We start from the raw sequence: 14,138 nt of genomic DNA, 5'->3' as shown, positions 1-14,138 counted from the left end.
CTATATATTTCAATGCAAAATTTAGCTTAATTAAGATTAAGTTATCTTGATTTAATTTTATCTGAGTGTAAAAATCGCGCATATCCAAAATAATTGTTATTCAAACTTTTGTAACAAACTTTTTTATATAATCATCAATTAAAATTTAAAATGGTTTCTTAAAATTTAACCACTTCTTTTATCTTGCAGCTAATAGAATAACTTAAAAGTTAAAATATGAATATTTTTTAACTACTTAGTTACTTGCTGAAAGACAAAAGAAGAAGTTTATTTTTTAAAAACCATTTTAAATTTTGAATGGCAATTATGTAAAAAAGGTCGCCTGTACGAAACCACTCTAGGCGTACATAATTTGCGAGGGATAATGTAAAAGACGCACGTAAATTGCGAGCAGAGTAGTGCTATAAAACAATGTCTGAACCGTCGAAATTCTTTTGCAAAACATTTTTATTTAAAAAAAGCAAGAACATAACTACATGTAGAGTTTGCAGAATGCCTGCGGGTGTCGTAATTAATTTATCAAAAATTACGGCTAAATCTCTACTTTCGGGTCACCGTAATTCATCGTTAACACAAGGGACCAATTTTGCAACTAACTTTTTTGGTTTTACCATTTTCAGAGATGGTTTTTAATTTCTTTTCTAAAAAAAAATTTAAAACTTTGTGAAATTGCTAGTGAATAAGTATGTACAAGTAAAAAAATTTCTCTAATTTAAAAAAAACCAAAGTTAGCTCATTTGATTAAGTACGTAAACCCTTTTTCAATATAATGCTAAATCTTATAAATAACAACACTTTTTTTATTTAAACATGCAACAACTGTATGTTTAAATAAAAAAATATGTTCGAATAAAAACTTAAGTTAACGTTAAACATTATAGAAATAAAAAATATATAAAAATAAATAAATAAAAATGTATAATCATTTCTATGCATGTATCTATTTCTAAACACTGTATTAGGAACAAAAATACAATAATACTAAATTACTATATCACTTTAATACTAGATACTATGTATAATCTTTTTCTAAATACTAACTCTCAGAAATACTATAATTTAGAAATATAGAAAAACTATAATCTAGAAAGGCAGATCGTGCAAAATATTACTTGGAGCTGAAACTATAGAACTGCGCCATTATGAATTATTTACTTCTGATTTATAAATTATTCTATGATCGGCAAAATAAAGTGAATAAAATTTTTCATAATTTTTGATTGAAAATATCATATTAAGATGAAAAATATTTTACCATTAAAAGAGACTTGTAATAAAAACCAAATTTGGATACACCTTTTAACAGACATTCTTTTTTAAAAACAAAATTAAGCATTAAATTTATAGTCGTCTGTGGATTATGCTTTTAAGATAATCAATTATATTTTTAATTAAAAAACGCTGTTTTCAAGACATTTCTATATAAGGTAGTGTTCTTAGAAGAAAAACTTTATAACGTTTTTATCATATAGTTCTTTTTTTCTAGGATTATTTTCATTTTTTTCTAATGTAATCTCTTAATCTTTCATGTAAAATCTCATCATTTTTGATGTTGTATTGTACGTGTTCCGACATATTTAAAAGCAGCACTGTTTAACAAAGTATTCTCTGTTTAACTACGTAACTGTTTTTTTAATAAAAAAGACAAAAAAAGACAGGGCAGAAAAAGTTGTTCCTTTAAAAAACTTAACAGATGGTACGAGCCTAGCAATAAGCATTTTTATGATAAGAAAAAAAAAGGAAAAAAAAGAAAAGAAGGCTTTTAAGAAGTTAAACAATTTTAGGCAACTTTTAACCCATCCTTAAGTCATGGTGTAATAACAAACTGTTTGTGTTCTGTCAAAAGCGCTTGAATAAAAATAATTTAAAATTGCTTCACTTCTTTCAAAACATATGCAATGTATAGATTATAAAGGTTTAAGAGAAAATAAAGCAATTTAGAATAAAAAAGTTTTATTTGTTGGTATAATTCTTGTTTACATTAATACATGAAGTTCATCATTTGACATGAGCGCAAAATATTTCTACTGCTATCTTGTTGCTTATAGAAACTTAAGGCTTTTTTAAAAACTCTCTTCTTATATATGCTATGCTTATAACATCAAAAGAACTTAAAAAATGTTTTATTTTGTATTTTAGAAAATTGGAGTAGATTTATGAAAATAATAACAAATGTGCAAAGCTACAGGATTTGAACCCACGCGTTGTACTTCGAAAGCGCAAAGAGCTAACCACTTCGGTTACTATGGTAGACTAATCTGCCAATTTTTAACATAAATTCTTAACAAAAGACAAACTTTGATAATTTTATAAAACAGAATAACTTAATAAAACGGTAAATAAATTCTTTAAATCAAAATTAAAGAGATATTGTCATAATGCAATTTTGAAATAAAAGTAAATCTGCATATATATATATATATATATATATATATATATATATATATATATATATATATATATATATATATATACATATATATACATATATAAAGGTTATATGTACGTCGTAAATGATTTCGGTTAAACGACTTTTAATCATTTTTTAACATTTAAATTACTCTATAAGCGGTAAGATAATAGAATTATTAATTTTTTTTAAAACTGCTTTACCTTTTTTTTTAAAGATTATGTAAAAAGTTTAATTGCAAAATTTACAATTACTATTCAATTATGTTGGATACTTGCCCTGCTTTTAAATGAAAAAAAAAATGTCAGATAAAATTAAAAACAAAGAAAACTTAATCTTTAATAGCAAACCTTTTTTTTTAAATTGATCGGAGCAGAAAACAAATTTGTTTATTGATAACGACAGATTTTGTATGAGAAGTTAATAAACAAAACTAAAAAAAAAATAAAAAACCCATAAAAGATATATAAAAAGTAAAAAAATTTTATTCATAATTTTGCAAGCACATTAATATTTATTTATACAACTTTTTATAGCTAAATAACTTAAGTCTCAATTTAGTTTAAGAAGACTATACGTAAGCGTTTGTATACGTTTGAGGGTAGTTTTGCATGTTTAAGGGTTCGTACGCGTTTGTGTACGCATGATAAAAAAACTATTATAGAATTATTTAATAAATGAATTTACTTAAATATATCTAAGAAACTAATAAACTCAACTATAACATAAGTTATAACTAAATGGATTGAATTCCCGTGAGGTTAGAAAAGTTTTTTTTTTCCCATAGAGAAGAATATAAATTACTGTAAAACATTTTTCAACGTTGGCAATAAAAATGCACCTGTTTTACGCAAATTTTTTTCCCTTTTTTAATGTCTTTTTTCACCTGGCAACCTTATTCACAACCATATATTTAAAATTGCTGATAGTACATCAAAACTAATTTGGATATTTTATAATCAATTATTTGCTTGTACAAAATGTGAAACAATTGTGAATGTGTTCAAGAATTTTAGTGAAACTGGCTCAAAATTCTTTATTAAACGCATCATATGCGTCAATTTTTTCTAATGCCTCAAACCACAAGACGTTAAAAGGTATCCAATTTTGGCTCATTATTTTGATATTAAAGACAAAATGAAAATGATCATGATAAACATGGACTGTGTAAATGGAGAAACATTAGGTATTTTATCAGATGATATCTTTAAATGCATTAGCGTTAACAATGTTTCTTCAAAAGTTTTGGCTATTTTTGCGGACCGATGCAAGTTTTGGAGGTTTGAGCTGTAATAACAATATTCACAAAATATTAATCGCCTATCTAAAACGTGAAATCATTGGCATTGGTTACAATGCTCACATTATCAGGCGCAGTAAACACAGCTTCAAGTTGTTGATCAATTAATGTGGAGATAATTATTTCTTAAACTTATTAATTTTATTTTACCGTTTCTATGTTTGAGTTTCTATTTAAGAATTTTTATGCATAAAGGCCGGCGTAGAATATTAAAAATAGGCGCTAAAAAACATTGCCCGTGGAATAAAAAAAATATATTTAAACAAATAATCAAGTATTTTGTTAGTATAACGCCAAAATGATTAAGAAAGGGCGATGCGATGCCGTCCCTAAAATAAAATGGTGTCATTTAATTAAATGTATGCAAAATCTTATTAATAATAGGTGATTATTTGGCGTTAAAAAACATTGCTCAACGCTTATTTTTTAATTTTATTTTTGACGTCTTTTGAAAAAGTGTCTTCCCCTTCAAAACGTTCAGACTACAGGCTTGATTTAGATAACATTTATTTATACATACCAAATTTTTCATTGTACGCATAGCATTTTTCAGATATGGTCACTTTTTTTAAATTTAAAAAAAAATTGAAAAAAAAAAATAAAGGTAAATTTTGTTTCATTTTATCGCTGATTATGGTATTTTATTTTTATTTTATTTTATCCAAAATTGATTGTTTTGCTCAGAAAATGCAAACAACTCAAGCTTGATGCAAACCGATTTTATCGGATTGTAAGCTTCAGAGCAAATCAAATTAATCGGATTGCTCCAAGCTTTAAAACTCATAAAGCTTTTAATTTAAAGCTCATAAATTTCCTCAAGCTTCAAAGGAAAGCGATCATATCGGTTCGGTTTGATGCTTTTAAAAATTTAGGAAATAATAATTCAAAAAATTAAACACATTTAAATTCATTTATACAAATGTTAAGAAGAGCACAAAATTTGTTCATATAAACAATTTTAAAAGTGTGATATCAAAATTAGTTGTTATATTGAAAGATATTGAAAGAAAATTAACATTCCATAAAAGCATTTCTAAATTGTTTTTCTTAATTAAATTTTGCGTTATTGTATTAAATTGCAGCATTAGTTTAAAAAAGTTAATGCCTTTAAAAAATAAATAATTAGAAGAATTTTATGACGTCAAAATCAAGTCAAGCTAATACGTAAAGCATATTTTGATTAAAACCAGGCCTGTAATATATATATATATATATATATATATATATATATATATATATATATATATATATATATATATATATATATATATATATATATATATATATATATATATATATATATATATATATATATATATATATATATATATATTAGGTATATATATATATATATATTAGGTATATGACAAAGAAACTTTTTTCAAAATTTTAATTTTCCTGATGTTGCATTTGATGAACTTTCACCAATAGATCACTGTTTTGAGGTTTATTTCATTGGATCACAAAAAAACCTCCCGCACCTAGCACCTCACCACTTTTAACTTTTTCGATTTTCACTTGATTTTATTCCCAGTTCTTACTTCTTTATGCTTGACTTTGATTTTTAAAACTGTAAATATATAATATTGTATATTCTATAGTTGTTCATATCATTCAAACAATTTTTGTTTATTTGCAGTATTAATTTGCAAGATCTGCTGTTTAGTGCTTCTTTTTGAAAATATGTCCTTTAAAAGTAAAAAGTCAAAATCAGCAGTGGAAGCAGCTGGTGAACACAAAATTTGAAATCAAGCACGAAGCGCCATCCTAATATACCACAGGTAAAACAGGATATGAGCGACAAATTGTGTAAAATGCCTTCCAACAGAGATATCGTTGGAAGATTCTTGGGACTCTTCGATGAATTGAAAGGACGACTTGATCGACTAACAAAATATCCGAGGAATTGATGAACCTTTGGCAGAAGTTTAATTTTCCTGTTCTTTCCAAACAACAAGTGTCTGCTAATGTTAACAAACTTATCACATCATTTGAGAAACACAGAAAGCGACCAAATGCAGTATTTGAAGAAAATCTTGCTGATCTGTTCGATAAACCAGATGGAAATTGGCTTTGTAGTGAGGACAAACAACTGTACAAAGAACAAATTGAATCAGATGGTAGAGTGGGATATACAACTATGAAAGCGGCTCCTATTTCAACAATCCATCCATCAAAATGCGCCAAAAGCACATCAGAACCCTTGACAAACCAAGCGGTTATCTCTGTACCACTTTCCTGATAGTGAGGATTCTGAGGAAGGAAGCAGCAGTGGTGACTCGGGAGCATGTAGGAAGTCTCCAGAAGGCGTGCAACACGCCAGTCAACTAAGTCTGCTGCCAAACTAGTGTCTAGTCACTCTTTGTCAACCAGAAAAACGGTCACAGGTGTTTCAAAGTCTTACTGAGGATGGAGTTTGTGTCCCAACACCATCACAGTCTGGAGTCTGGCGTCGAACAATCAGAGATGCAGAACAAGTTAAGAACCACCTCATGGAACTGATCTCTGAAGGAAAATTTTCTATGCATTTTGATGGTAAGAATATTGACAAGACTGAGTACCAAGTTGTGTGCCTAAAAAATGACAAAAGAACATTAAAACTTGGCATTGTGGTTTGTGACAGTGGATCCTCTGCAAACATATATAAAGCACTACAGGACCTACTTGATGATTACAATGCATGGAACAGTATTCAGATGATCATCTCAGACACAACAGCTGTAAATACTGGTGGCAAGAATGGAGTTGTAGCCAAGCTTCAGAAAACATTTCGACAAGGGATTCGATGAACCTCAATACATCGGCTGCCAACACCACATTCTTGATCTTGTTCTACGACATGTGTTGGATTTCTTTTTTCCTATACAGTCACAGTCGAATAACATTAACTACAAATTTATTGATGAGATTATAGAGCATTATGATGATTTAAAAAATGCATCAAGGGCACAGCAGTGGTAGCAGAGTATGAGAACCTTGGCTGGAGAGATGACTTTAAATTTCTTTTTCAGCTTTGTGAAGCATACAAGTTTTACAAAAATGAGGCAAAATGGCCTCGTATCAAATGGCACAAGCTGCCATCACTGCACAGTGCCAGGTGGAACTCACGAGGCATTTTTGCGCCTATTGCATTTTTCATTCTTCTAAACTGGCGTGAACAGCTGAGGATAACTTGCGATTTCGTTGCAACTACATGGTCGCGGGCCTGGTTTTCAAACCAGCACTATGCAGAGGCGGCTTATGAAGACCTGCTGTCAGTAATATCCCAATTTAAGTGTTCCAAAGCTGTGAAATGCTTCTCTACCCACTGAAGGAACCCATCAGTGCTTGATGTGCCTAAATAACAGAGTAGCCGAGAGAGCTGTAAAGTTGATGGAGGACATTGGGTCTTTATTGCAAAACAAACAAATATTTTAACGGTAAAGTTATTAATACTAATACACAAATCTGAAAGATTATTAACATCACTACAAATGCTGTGACAGTGTAGGTACTCATTATCATGTATTTCTCATGTGTATTGTATATAAAGCTGACATATTATAATTAATAGCCTTTTGGCCGCTATGTATTGTATGGTTAAATATGAAACTGTTTAGGTAGGGAAGTTTTTAAAGGTATGGTGAAATCAATGCATACTATGGATTTATAGGCAAAAGTTCATCATTTAGAACCCCAGGCTAATTGATTTAAAATTTATCATATACCTAATATATATATATATATATATATATATATATATATATATATATATATATATATATATATATATATATATATATATATATATATATATATATATATATATATATATATATATATATATATATATATATATATATATATAAATTAGTAGAAAATCACTTAACAAATTTTTTTCTAATTTGCACGGCTTTTACGCAGAGTACCGTCAAAAAAAATTGTTTTTAAAGGTTTGGCGCTGTATTGCCCCTCTAAAACTCTTACGTTAACCCTACCCACCCAACCAGTGTGAATACGCTCTCTCAGCACGTTGGGTTTCCAACGGAATCTCAGCGGGAGTTATCCCAGGGCCTCATATGGGAACCATTAGGGTTGCCCATAAGGCTCTCAGACCTTACCATTTGTTTTCCCATATGGTTCCATAAGGGTTTTGTCTGGTTTTCGCTAATTGGTGACACGTTTTCCTAATATGTGTTTCAATGTTTTAAATGTATTTATAAACAATTTAACATGTACGTAAATCATAAAAAATATAGAACTCTCACTTTTATTGATTATGAACATACAAGTATTAAACATACTGTAGTATGGAATTTGGTATAATAAAATTATTGAATACGCAAATCAGCTGGATATTTTGAAGACTTAGATGAAAAAATAATGCTTACATATAATATTACAGTCTTTTGCTGAATTTTTTTCATTTATAACAAAAAGATGTAAAAAAAATACAAATCTTATTGAAAGAGATCGGAAGATGTTTTTTGCCCATCAATCTAAAATGGTAGCCATCAACTGGTCATCAAGTGAAACAGACATCGCTCTCATGAAAAATTTTAAATGTGTTCCACGCCGATAACCGATAAATGTTTTAAAAAAATAACAAAATAAAAAAGGCATAATTAAAAAAGACTTAATTACGTAAAGTCACGTTTAATAGCATTTCTTTTGAACCAACTAACTATTAAACGCGGCAACATTTTCTAACTCAAAAAAGTTTTTAATAAATGTTAAAAAACAAGTTTTAAGACACGAGTTATCAGTTGATAAAACAGTTGTTGTGGATGGTGTAAGCGCAAACGTACTGAAGAACTGTTCTAACAGCTTCTCAATACCTTTAAGCGCAATTTTTCAGAAATCACTTGATAGTGGGTATTGTCCTGAAATATGGAAAATGCTAATATAACACCACTGTTTGAAAAAAGAAGTAGATTGACTCAGGAAGTTACCGGCGTATATCCTTAAGGGGGAAATACCATAAATTAAGTTAAAATTGAAAAAAAAAATTTGTTTGTTTTGGACGCAAAAAAAAATGAAGAACACAATGAAATAAAGAGATTTTGTAAACAATGTCAGGGAAGTGGATTAGTTTTAACTTTTTGAACTTAGAGTTTAACCATAGCAACGCACATAGCAGCGATAAAGCTTCTGCTTATCTGCTTATTTCAGAGGCTCACATAAAGTTTCTGGTAAGGTCGGCAGACGATCCCATGGCTAGAGAATTAGGTTAAGTTATTCGTTTGCCGTATTTTGTGTATCAATACAAAATTTAATTTTTTTTAAGAGTAATTAGACTAGTTTTGTTTGAACGTACCCGTTCAAGCACCCACGTAAGTTCATAATTAAGTTTTTATTGGATTTTTTAATAAATTTGATTACAATAAAAAGATATTATTTTGCTGACTAGCATCAGCAAAATGTTATGCTTTGCAAAATTTTATTTTATACAAAATATTTTACATAACAAAATGTAGACATAGACTAATTTGTTTTTTATTTTTTTTCTCTAAAATCACGATCGCTTGACCAGATTAGGTTATGCATTTTTTTTTAAAAAAGATGAACTTTTTAGTTTAATATATTTATTAAATATATTTAATAAACTATGAAGTTCATATAATATATTTATTAAACTATGACGTTCATATTAACAGTCTGTTCTATATATTTTTCAAATTGAAAATACGTAGAACAGATTATAATATTAAACAGATTCCATGCTTTATATAAGGTTACTTTCTAATATATATATATATATATATATGTTTGAGTGCCACAAAATTTGAAATCAATTTTTGAAAGCTTTTTTCTCAACCAATTTTGCTCAAATTTTGCACACTTAATCATTTTCGATGACAATACAAGGAAATGGAAAAATTTAACGAAAAAAAGTTAATTAAGTTAACAAAAATTTAATTTGTATTTCCCCATACATTTTATTTATTTGATATGAATTGCGTATTACGTCACAAAAATCATTCATTTGCAAATTATTTGCAGTTTCGAAAAATTAATTTAAGGCGCAGCGATTCAAAACCTATTGTTTTTTAAGTCTTAAGTTATTAAGTTAAAAAACAAAAATTAGAGCGCTACTTTTTCCATGCTTTATAACAGTAATTTTTCCATGCTTAAAAACAGTAATTTTTCCTTCTACAAAAGATAACAAAAAAAATTGTTCAGTCCCAATAGAATTCTGCTTGCATAAAGCATGGATTTGAAAAATGAATTTTTTTTTGATTTACTAGTTCTCCTTGCAAATAGAACCCGCGTCTATCAGCGAAGGAGAGCGTCCATTCAGTAGACTTGCTATAGTCAAGAAATCGCTGAGGTCTGCAATGCTACAAGCTTGCAAGTTCTCTGTTAATTAGGGTTCTAGTTCCTAATTTTATGCGAGTTTGTATGTTGTTTTAAACGAAGTTCAAAAGAGTTAACTTAATTTAGAAATAAGCAGTTAAGTGTAACACGGTAAGCCTTGAGAAGCGTGATTATTTATTTTTATTATTTTTGTGACTTCAAGTGCAAAAATGGCTACCGACAGTCTTGTATAGGAAATAAGAAAAAAAATTATTAGCGATTACGTAAGTGAGAATGTCACAAAAAAGTATTTGTGATAAATATCGCGTAAAAAAATGGACCGTGACTATGTTCCAAATATCGTTCTACGGGGGAAGTTGGCAGCAGATAACAAAAGTGGAAGACCGCGTTCCACCACTTCTAGAGATGATTCTATGATCGTCAGATCTGTCAAGAAGGAAACCTGGATATCATCAGTCGAGATACAAAAGCAATTAGAGCTGCCTGTATCTGACCGTAAAATCAGACGACGTGCTGTTTAAGCCGGATTGTTTTCTCGACGCCCTGCAAAGAAACCGCTGATTTCATTAAAAAACCAGAAGAAAAGACTCCTATTTGCTACAATCTCATATTAACTACTTAAATATTAAAGCAGAAATGGCGAACTGTCCTGTTCAGTGATGAATCGAAGTTCAACATCATTGGGAGCGATGGCATTTGCCGTGTACGTCGTCGACCGGCCGCAAAACGCCTCGATTTACGTTACTGCCATAAGACCGCGAAGGTCCTTATGGCAGTAACGTAAATCGAGGCGTTATGTAATGGTCTGGGGGTGTTTTTTTGCTAACGGTCTAGGTCCAATACATCGAAGCGATGGAATAATGGACCGTTTCATGTATAAAAAATATCCTGAAAGATGTTATGTTACCTCATGCTGAATGGAATATGCCAATAAAATGGGTTTTTCAGCAAGACAACGATCCGAAACACACTGCAAAAGTAGTCAAGCAGTGGTTTCAAGACAACCACCTATCGGTGATGGATTAGCCTCAATCTCCGGATCTCAACCCTATCGAGAACCTGTGGGAGATCGTCAACCGCATAATTAATCGTGAAGGTGTTCGTAATAAGGATCAACTGTTTGAACAAATCCAAAAGGCCTGGGCAGCGATTCCACAAAGTTTCATTGATCACCTGATCGAATCTATGCCTCGAAGATGCAAGACTGTTATCGACTACAAAGGATTCGCCACGAAATGTTGATAGCGAAATACGGCTTGGTCAACATTTTGTCGAGTTTCACTTGTTTGTCCAGAAGGAAATCAACTTTTTTTTAATACTTTTGATTAATTTATTAATTTTCGTGTACAAATAATGAATTTTGTGATGAATAAAACTTGAAGAACTTTGTCTCTAAACAGTTACATAGTTATTTCTCTAAATTGAAAAAATGCAGCACTTTTATATAAAGAAACTAAAGTAGCATTATTTGGTTGCACTCGTTTTGTCCGATACTGTAGATATATATATATATATATAAATATATATATATATATTTATATATATATATATATATATATATATATATATATATATATATATATATATATATATATATATATATATATATATATATATATATATATATATATATATATATATATATATTTATTAGTAAAACACCACCTAACAAAATTTTTTTTTATTTAACAACTGTGTTTTATCAATGAAGACTCATTACTTCTGATGAGTCTTTCTTGATGAAACACAATGTTAAATGTAAAGAAATTTTGTTAGGTGATTTTCTACTAATTTATAATTGCTCTGTTCTTTTAAGAACATATATATATGTTTATAAAGAGTTAAATAAGCTCCTTCATATATACTATCTGATACTATCTGATACTAATGCTAAATTAAAAATGGTTTAGCAGCTTTCTATAAAACTTTCATTCGGGTTTATTTTGAAAAAAATACTGATTTTGGAGTAAAATGTCGAAATTTAGTTTTTGGACTCATCTTTTTCCGATTTTTATCCTCTTTCATTTGATATAACCATCTGTACTATTGCATTATTTGATAATATAAAATATTTAAAAATTGCATTATTCATGGGTTTGAGACTTAGCAACGCCTTAGCAACAAAACAAAAACCCTTGTATAACCCCTAAAGTCTTAAAATGGCTTATTTTAAAACAAAGCTTTTAAAACAAAAATTACCAAACACAATTCAACTTTAGGTTAAAAATCTGATAATACCAGTATATAAAGGCTTTCATTTTTATATTTACCGTTCATTACGATACGTATATGTCCCGATATGTAACATTATTTTTCCGATATGTAATTTTTTTTTTAAAAACGCTTTTCTTTTTTGCAAACTTTACACTTATCATCAAACTTTTTAGTATTTTTTTTTTTCAAACTTTTTAATTTCACTCTTTTTTATAATATTATAACTTGTAAAAACTTATTTTTCTCTATCTCACAAAGAGTTTTGATGAAAAGACATTTTGTCTTCTACTTGCCCAAGTCAGATTGTAACTATATATATTAATTAGAACTTGAGGATAACATTGTTAAATGTTTGCATAACGACGAAATAAAACTAGCTAGCCCTCCCTGACAAATAGGTCAATAAGGATTAAATATTTAGAAAGTGATATCTATATGAATTGCATAAAAATATAATAAAAGGGTTATTTTACAGCTCTTATTTAAAAGTTTATTTTTGAAATCGACACACTAAATAAGAAAAGTACTCATTAAACATTTTTTTGTGTCAACAGCAAGTAAAAAAATACAACTATAAGGTAATCATAAATCATCTTAATAAAGAATTATTACAAAAGTGAGGAAAACAATTGGAAAACAAAAAAAACGGTTAACTAGAAGAATTGCTTAAAATCTTTTATGAATCAAGAAAACACAACAATGAAAGAGAACTCTAAATTGCTTATTTTTCAAGAGAAAACAATGTATTTAAAGTTTTGCATAAAAGAACAACCAGTGCTGAAACGTCGAAAACTTATTTGAGCACCATATTAGTGTTTCAAGAAAATATAAAGAAACACTGCAACAATGAAACATGTTTTTTTTGTTCAGATTCACTCCCAGCAAGACTGCAACCAACCACTATTAAGTGAGAAGTTACATAAAAACAAAGAATTGAGTTGAAGAGCAAGAAAACGATTGACAGATGACTTGAAAAGTTGCATGTTGTATGAGTCAGGATAACATGAAAATGGAAGAGAGTTCTAATAAGGCGAATAAGAGATTTGTAGAGGTAGAGAATGGAAGGAGAAGCAACATTAGAAAATACTAACTTAGCAACCGATTATATATACGGTTTTCAAGAGAGGTCAGAAGTGAAAGATGATTCAAGAAGAAAGAAGAGAACTCAGTGAAAAATAGGACTCAGCGAGAGGGTACCTATTCTTCAATATAAAAAGTAACTGCAAGCCCCAATCTGATACAGAAGTGAAATCAGATTCAAGATCCGCTGCCTGTTTTAACCAATAGAAAAGAGAAGACTTTTTGTCAAGATGTATAAAGTTAAGTTATCGGCAAGTAGAGCCACTTTAGATGTAAGGTAATCAAGAATACCATTAATGTAGATAAGAAACAAACAGGACCACTGATAGATCCCTAAGGTACCCAAAAGTTACAAGAAATGAAGAAGAATGTTGTTCTTTGAGGATGACTTTAATAAAACGGTCAGAAAGGTTCAGAGGTATTTATAGGTGTTCTCTGTTAAAAGATAAAATCTTGTGGTAGGATAACGAAGAGTGCTGCCTATCTAGCGTAACTTTAATACTGAAAATGAAGAGAAAAGATTTTGATAACTTTTGTTAATGTGAAAAGCAAAGGTTTTTTGAATACTTGGAGCCAGAACTTTCTTACTTTTTTTTATATAAGATATAGTAAAAGCAGTTGATTATTAAAGTTACCAAAACTTAAGAAATCAGCAGTAGAACCTTAAGACCAGAAACGATATTGATCGTTAGAAAGTAAGTTATTGAATTGCGTTATAAATGCATCAGATGATAACTTTTTTCTTGTACCTACTTAATCTTGACAAAAAATCTTATTCTTTATCAAAACAAGAAATCCAAACTTTTTTTCGCTTTAATAAAATGAGATTTGATGACA

Source organism: Hydra vulgaris, chromosome 02 (assembly GCF_038396675.1).
Source record: "Hydra vulgaris chromosome 02, alternate assembly HydraT2T_AEP".
In the NCBI taxonomy this organism is placed as follows: domain Eukaryota; kingdom Metazoa; phylum Cnidaria; class Hydrozoa; order Anthoathecata; family Hydridae; genus Hydra; species Hydra vulgaris.
Note: the sequence above shows the minus strand (reverse complement) of the source record.